The sequence below is a fragment of the Macaca nemestrina genome, chromosome 3 (genome assembly GCF_043159975.1).
Source record: "Macaca nemestrina isolate mMacNem1 chromosome 3, mMacNem.hap1, whole genome shotgun sequence".
Taxonomy (NCBI): domain Eukaryota; kingdom Metazoa; phylum Chordata; class Mammalia; order Primates; family Cercopithecidae; genus Macaca; species Macaca nemestrina.
Genome location: NC_092127.1, coordinates 44502264 through 44510402, shown reverse-complemented (window position 1 = coordinate 44510402; position 8139 = coordinate 44502264). Strand labels below are relative to the sequence as shown.

The 8139-nt window shown below is 40.0% G+C and overlaps 1 long non-coding RNA gene across 1 annotated transcript; it reads right to left on the bottom strand.

The window, feature by feature from the left end:
* Positions 1–915: 915 nt before the first annotated feature.
* Positions 916–7310, bottom strand: LOC105463411 (uncharacterized). The gene is made up of 3 exons (XR_976310.2): positions 7192–7310; positions 5500–5642; positions 916–1160 (listed from the first exon to the last, which is right to left on the bottom strand). It is a non-coding gene; the product is annotated as an uncharacterized lncRNA (long non-coding RNA).
* Between the last annotated feature and the right edge of the window lie 829 nt (positions 7311–8139).

Here is an 8139-nt window from a genome sequence, read left to right as displayed (position 1 = left end):
GTGGCGCACGCCTGTAATACCAGCTACTTGGGAGGCTGAGGCAAGAGAATTGCTTGAACCCAGGAGGTAGAAGTTGCAGTGAGCTGAGATCACACCACTGCACTCCAGCCTGGGCGACAGAGCAAGAGTCAGTCTCAAAAAACAAAACAAAACAAAACAAAAATCTATTGTGAAAGAAATTAAGAATAGGTATTTGATTTGTGTGTTACTACGTACAAAAAAAAAAAAAGCAGAAAGCATGTGAAGTGAGATGATAGGAACTGGTGCTTGGGACATAAACCTAGGAAAAAATGTCATAGAAAGTAGGAGCCTGGTGCACAAGAAGTGCAGGGGACTATTATATATAAAGTTTCAGTGCTGCAAAGGAAATAGCACTGGAATATAAAATTTTCTTTTTAATTCTCAGCAAGGCAGGTTACTTCTATATAGAATGGTGTGCCCTTACAGATGGAACAATGGTGAGCGCACAGTTGGACAAGGGAGGGGAAGGGGTTCGTATCACTGACCAACGTGGTGGTGGCTGCTGCTGTTGGCTAGGGTTAGATGGCACAGGCTAAACTAATTCCGACTGGCTAATTTAAAGAGAATGACAGGGTGAGTGCTTTGGCGGGAGTCAGGGCAGAGCAGGTAGCAAGTAATCCGAACGAGGTAGGGTGGAGCAGGTGGTCAGAATGAGTTAGGGTGGAGCAGGTGGTCAGAATGAATTAGGGTGGAGCAGGTGATAGGAATGAGTCAGGGAGGAGTAGGTAATCAAAAAAGGTTGTTTTATGAGGAAGTTAAGTTTAAAAGTAAAAGGCAAAGAATTGAAAATACTGACATATTAATTCTTTGAAAAGAAATTTATAACTCATATCTAACAGGACTAAGGATTACTGTGAGGCTTATTGACCAACCAGCCCCAAGTTTTTACAGGGGGAGACTCCAGGCTCTTGCACGCATGGACTCTGTTGGCTGGCAAGGACCCAGCTGATCAGCAGATCACCATCTGATTCCAGGAGTTTCACTCTGTCCCCAACCAGCCACTCCACATCTACACCGTCTCTGCAGCGGCTTAAGTCTTGTTGAGATCCAAGGAGGGCCTTGGATATCTGGAACAATGGTGAGGGTGCTGAAGTCATATTCCCTCCTCCAGCTGGGATGTGTGGTGACTTCTTCCCTTACTGTAACATGGAAAGAAAAAAAACAAGAACAAAAAAAAATGGTAAGTTATGCTCCTGAGCTTACTAAGACAACTATTTACCTATTGCCTCTCCATCCCAAATAGATCCTTTTGTAGCTGCTCACTGATGCCAGGACTGGGACTTTGCAAATTACATTTCCTGAGCTCCTTCGCCAGTTGGCGATCTGTTAAATTCTGCAAATCAGAGGCGCAAGAGGGAGATTGGAAAGTTGGGGAGGAGAAGTGACGTTTTTCTGACTTTTTGCTGTTTTTATGTTGGCCTAGCTTTTTCTGTCACCCCCAGAGGAAGCCTCACTACCCTCTCAGAGGTGCCAGGCAGCGTGCACTTCTCAGAGGCCTTATCCCCAGCTCAGGAGGCCCTTTCTCCAAGGAGATGAGTGGTCATCTCAATATCTTCCCTTTTATTTCCCGAGAACTGAAGGTAGTTGTTTCTGCTATTCTCTCTGGGTTACCCCAGGGCTCCATTTTTGTTCTTCCAGTCTTACAGCACTTGAGTAATCAATTCTCTCTCTATAATCTCCCCTGTTCAAATATGTAGCACTGTTTTTTGTTTGTTTTCCTTCCTGACTGGACTGTGGCTGATACAATACTACCCTTTGCAATCTGTAACATGGAGCAACATTCCCTTCTTCTTTTATAGAATAAAGACTGAACCAAAAAAGAAGAAAAAATGGCTAAGTTTTGCTCCTTGGTTAACTCAACCCAAATCATCTTTCTAATTAAATTTTTAAGTTCATCTCAGTTTGAACTTATATACTTGTTTTTCAACATGCTTAACCACCACCTATAATGCCTCCTGTCTTAATTAATGGATTTCCATATAAAATAAACACTGAAGACTCTTTTTCTTAGAGTATGTAACACATTTTTGTAAAATAAAAATTATAAAAGTATAATTCCAATTGTATTTGTAGAGCAGAAGTTCTATTAATATATTTCCAGACCGCTCCCCAGATAAAAGAGAGAGACTACCAAATGTCCATCTTCAGTCATCTATCCTGAACCAAAAAGCTCTTCTAGTGGCAAGATATTTAACCCTTTCTCTCTTTCTTTCTTTCTTTTCTTTCTTTTCTTTTTTTTTTTTTTTTTTGAGATGGAGTTTCGCTCTTGTTGCCCAGGCCAGAGCAATGTCATGATCTCGGCTCACCACAACCTCCACCTCTCGGGTTCAAGAGAGTCTCCTGCCTCATCCTCCTGAGTAGCTGGGATTACAGGCATGCGTCACCATGCCTGGCTAATTTTGTATTTTTAGTAGAGACGGGGTTTCTCCATGTCAGTCAGGCTGGTCTCGAACTCCCGACCTCGGGTGATCTGCCCACCTCAGCCTCCCAAAGTGCTGAGATTACAAGCATGAACCACTGCGCCTGGCCCCTTTTCTTTTACATTTTTTCTTTCTTTCTTTCTTTCTTTCTTTTTTTGAGACGGAGTTTTGCTCTTGTTGCCCAGGCTGGAGTGCATTGGCGCCATCTCAGCTCACTGCAGCCTCCACCTCCCGGGTTCAAGTGATTCTCCTGCCTCAGCCTCCAGAGCAGCTGGGATTACAGGTATGCGCCACCACGCTGGCTAACTTTGTATTTTTAGTAGAGATGAGGTTTCTCCATGTTGGTCAGGCTGGTCTCAAACTCCCGACCTCAGGTGATCTGCCCACCTCAGCCCCCCAAAGTGCTGGGGTTACAGGCGTGAGCCACTGCGCCTGGCCTCTTTTAATTTTTAAGTAGTCTTTCACCTGCAGAATTTGCAGAGCCTTTTGAGAGACTCTATCCCCTTCTCCTTCTCTGGCTAAGTTGTATTTAAGTAGAGCAGCATAAGGCTGATGGATGGTATTTCTTCAAGATGGGTATTTAAGAAAATTCCATAAATACTCCGTGTCAATTACTAGTTTATTGCTTCTTAGCTCCAAATCCACCCTTCACTGCCTGCGCCATAATAATGAAGCTGGACTTTCTTCTTTGCCATTTGGCATGATGTTAAGCTTTGTCAGTACAGGGTGTTGGGGGGACGCTGGCTGGAGAAGAAAAGAGTTTCTCTCCCTGGTTGCAGTGTTCTCTTCTTGTCAGGCTCCTGCAGCAGTCAGCCACACCCAGTTGTACCCAGTGATTATTAGCATATGGCACCTCCCTATGAACAGCTTTTCACGGCACCTCTTTGGTGACTTGACAGTGAAGTGCGGGCGACAAGGTATTTCTCCATGAACAGCTTCCCCCAGCACTTCATGAGGTGGATTTCCAGCAAGTTTCATCAGTATGGCACCCCCGCAAACTTCTCTGCCATCCAGTGAGCTAAGTCCTTGCTGTTTCTATGAGGTCTGGATGTCAGCCCTGAATGGGCTTCCTTATCTTGGTTCTGTTGGTAGTGGCTGCTCCCTAAACCTGCTATCCATGATATGAACCCTAGAATACCTGACAGATCTTAATCAATTTAGAAACCTTATTTTGCCAAGGTTAAGGACATACCCATGACACAGTCGCAGCAGGTCCTGACAACATGTGCCCAATGTATCAGGGTACAGCTTGCTTTTATACATTTTAGGGAGGCATAAGGCATCAATCAATACATGTAAGATGTACATTGGTTCGGTCTGGAAAGACGGGACAACTCAAAGCAAGGGGCTTCTAGGACACTGGTAGGTGAGAGACAAAGGGTTACATTCTTTTTGAGTCCTTGATCAGCCTTTCACTGAATACACAATTTAGTCTGGCTCAGTGAATCTGCATTTTTACATGAATATTACAGCAGAGGAAGCATTTGTCTCAGGTGAGCAGAGGGATGAGCTTCTGCTCACATCTGTGAAGGTAAGCGATCAGGATGAAGTTCAACAGAACTGTTTTAGGGTAAAGATCTTGAGGCCCACAAGGAATTTCCTTGTGGGCAAATTGTGAGGGAGGTATGTAGCTTTTTAGCTATCTTATTTAGAAATAAAATGGGAGGCAGTTTTGTCTGACCTAGTTCCCGGCTTGACTTTTCCCTTTGCTTAGTAATTTCCTAGCCTCGTGGAAAAAGTCAGTCTAAGAAAATGAAGTTGACATATAGAGAAAAGCAACAGTAGGAGGAAAATGAAAAAAAAAAAAAATGTTGGCGTTAGAGTGCCTGATTTTAATATTACCACAGGCACAAATGTGCTCTGACCCTTACCACGGTTTAGTTACTTGTACCAACTAATTTATTTTTCCCCCTAAGCTACTTTGTGTTAGGTTTCTATCACTTATAATTGAGAATCCTAAAATGTTAACTTTCCTGAGGACCCTTGACCGCATTCTCACTTCCACTCTTTATTCCTTCAGCATATTTTATATGTACTAACCATTTGCTACTTTATACTGTGCTTCTTCCCTAACCGCCCATATGGCACAATTTTACATTTTTAGCTGACGGTATCTGAGGCCATATTTTGCATATATACATTTTGTTATTGCCAATTAGATGGCAATTGGCACATCTGTTACACTGCCATGCACGTCGTTTGCTATTTAATTGATGAATAGAAATTCCATGGCATTACAAATGTGGTTGTTTCCCTTTAGGGGTCTAATTTAAATATGTACTACAGAACAGCCCTCACTCAGTATCCATGGCATGGGGTAGGGGAGCGGGAAAGGGGGAATTGGTTCCAAGATCCCCGCAGATACCAAAATCCACAGTGTTCAAGTCCCTTGTATAAAATGATGTCATGTTTGCCTACAACCTACGCATGTCTTCTGGTATACTTGGTCATCTCTAATTACTTATAATACCTAATACAATGTAAATGCCATGTAAATATTTGTTGTAGTGTTTTTTATTTGTATTTTTTTAATTGGTGTATTGCTATTTAAAATGTTTTTTTGCACATATTTTCAACCCACGGTTGGTTGAATCTGCAGATGCAGAACCTGCGGATATACAGGGGGCCAATGGTATATGGTGCCTAAGAAATATTCAGATAGCATACTGTAATAGTAATAGCCTCTATTTGTTAACATTCCATTTTATTTAAGGAACTATGTTTTGCATATGTTATCTTGTTTAATTGTCACTCTAGGAAGTTTTATTATTTCTATTTCAAATACGAAAATACTAAAATTACATTAACTTGACAACACTTGAACCAAGGCTTCACTGACTCCTAAGTTCATCTACTATGCTATGCTGCTTCACCTGTAGTGTAGATAGATACATTATATTTTAAAAGGAAAACCCCTGAAGGTGTACTGTATATGTTCAACCTTTGCCTATATATAAAAATTGGTTTAGGAAGCATACTTAGGTAGAGCCCAGGGTACAAAAATATTATTACTAAACATTGAACACTGTTGGACTTTTTAAAAAACTACTGAATCTACCCAAGACAAGGATCCTCTTCATCTGCCTGTTCAATGGTGTGCACACAATGAAACGAGGGCAGCATTGGCAATGTGATTCTATTGGTCTTATTTGCCTTTGATGCTGTTCTTTATTGCAGTGAAGAGAAGCTCCAGTCATAGTCCTGAAATAAAACCAGTGACTATTTAAAGCTAGTTTTATTTTTCTGAGAAAAATATAGAATAAAATACATATACAAGTAGCCTTGTCTTAATGTTCTCTGACCAAATTGCCTTCTCTTATTCTTTTTTAAAAATTTCTTTGATATATTTCAATTTTTATGTCAAATTAAGCTTACTGTACATTAAGAAAAGATACATAGAGCAGCATTTTATCAATAATTATCAGGCCTTTGGAGATGGGGTTATTAAATTTTAGGTCATAAGTCAAAATTACTTTTCATGTTTGGCTAGTTGAACCAATTAATTTCTTTTTTTCCTAAGCTACTTTGAGCAATTATTCTAAAAATTTATTTGCTGGAGTTTTTGTGGCTCTTTTTTCTTTTTTAAAAAGGGACTATTATTCATGTAAATAAAGTAACCGCAATTCATTTGCTGTAGTTCACGTTTCAACTCTACATCAGTTCCCGGAGAGAACCTTGAAAAGATCAGTGGAGCTGTATTGATTACTTGCAGTCAGAAAATGTTTCAGTAGCTGTATTTATGATGTTAAAAAAGATAGATAAAAAGCAAAAAACATTTGTTACATCAGTCAAGTTTTTGTTCTTATGTGTGGCAAATCACTGATTTGAGTTATTGTCATATAATAAGCTAGTTTTGCTTTTATTTTTCTCTTTTAACTGAAGTTACAAGTTATCCACAATTCAAAGACTAATTTTGTACCAATAAGGAAACAACAATGCTTTTTGATGCTTCACTCTGAAAAGCATTATAAAACTGGACCAACTAAATCAGACCTCACTTAATGCTGAATTTGAGTTTAAAATCAACACTGTGAAAGAAGGGGATTGTAGTGAGAGCCTAGCCCCACAGAAACTTTTGGTTTTAAATACCTTCCGATGACTTGGCCTACGTGCAAGACAGTTCATCTGGAGATGGGCACACATTCACAAATGGGCTGTTCAATGTTGCAAACAAATATGTTTACAGTCAATTGAATCATTTCTGCAAATAGGCAGATTTTTACTTGTGGATTCCGAGTGGCAGAAGCACATACATACATGCCTCTGATGTTTTCAAAGCAGGACATCTTAAAGGGACTTTTTTATTTTGTAACTGCAGCTAATAACACTAAGGATTATACATGTGTTTACTTCTTCCCTGTGAGATTTTCCAAATGCTCAGTTGATTTTTTTCTAATTACTATTTAAATGAAAAAAAATTGGATAAGTAGACACATTTTTGTACTTGGACAATACTGTTCATTCCAATTTAAGTCTTAGTAGCAAAAATAAATTCCAATGCATTTAAGTCATTAAGGACCATACCACAGTATAGCACATTTACCTGCTTAAAGGAGGTGCTAAGAATTCAGGACAAACCCATAATCATCCCACTCCTACCCTGGACCTGCTGTATGTTCAGCCAGTAAAGCAAACAAATTAGTCTCTTTCTCAAAAGCGAGAGAGCAAAACTGAAGAGAGCCTCAGAAAGCAGAAAAATATATTCCAAAATGCACTAAGAAAATGCCTAAATTGAGCAATCCTCAAGTACCTGAAGCAGTGTGTGTACCACTGTTTTCCAACACAGATTTTTCTTATCTCTTTTCTATTTAAAACATGGAGTGGGCAGAATGTTTTAATCCAGAGTTTTTACTTTTGTAACCTAGGAACAATAATTTGAGGCTTCTAAGTAGGTAAGTGTTGCCATGGATACAAAAAGAAATCTCTCCGAGATCTCCTCCCGTGTGGAACTTATTACTAAAAAAAGGATGTGAAGCTCAAAGTATATCTAGACAGACTCGTGGACTGTTGAGCTAGCTGAACCTTTGGTCTGTTAGTAGTTTTGAAAAAGAATTTTAGGCCGGGCGTGGTGCCTCACGCCTGTAATCCCAGCACTTCAGGAGGCTGAGGCGGGTGGATCAGGAGATCAGGAGATCGAGACCATCCTGGCTATCACGATGAAACCCCATCTCTACTAAAAATACAAAAAATTAGCCAGGCGTGGTGGCGGGCGCCTGTAGTCCCAGCTACTTGGGAGGCTGAGTCAGGAGAATGGCGTGAACCTGGGAGGCGGAGCTTGCACTGAGCCAAGATTGCGCCACTGCACCCCAGCCTGGGCAACAGAGCGATGCTCTGTCTCAAAAAAAAAAAAAAAAAAAAAAAAGGAATTTTAAGTGTCCAGATACATTGTTTGTTGGTATATATGATGATGTAACTTCTATGGGGAATAATTTGCAAATAATCATCAAAATTACAATTATATATACCCAATGACCCAGCAGGTCTTCTGGGAATTTCTGCTGCAGATATACAGAATCTATCCTACAGATATTTATAGCATATACATACATGCTAAAGCATGCACACATAGGTTATTTGTTGTGACATATTTTTGTAATAGCAAAAGCCTGAAAACAACCTACATTTCTATGAATAATAGACAGGTTAAATAAAATAAGGAATACTGCAGAGCCATATCAATATGGAATGATGTATAAGA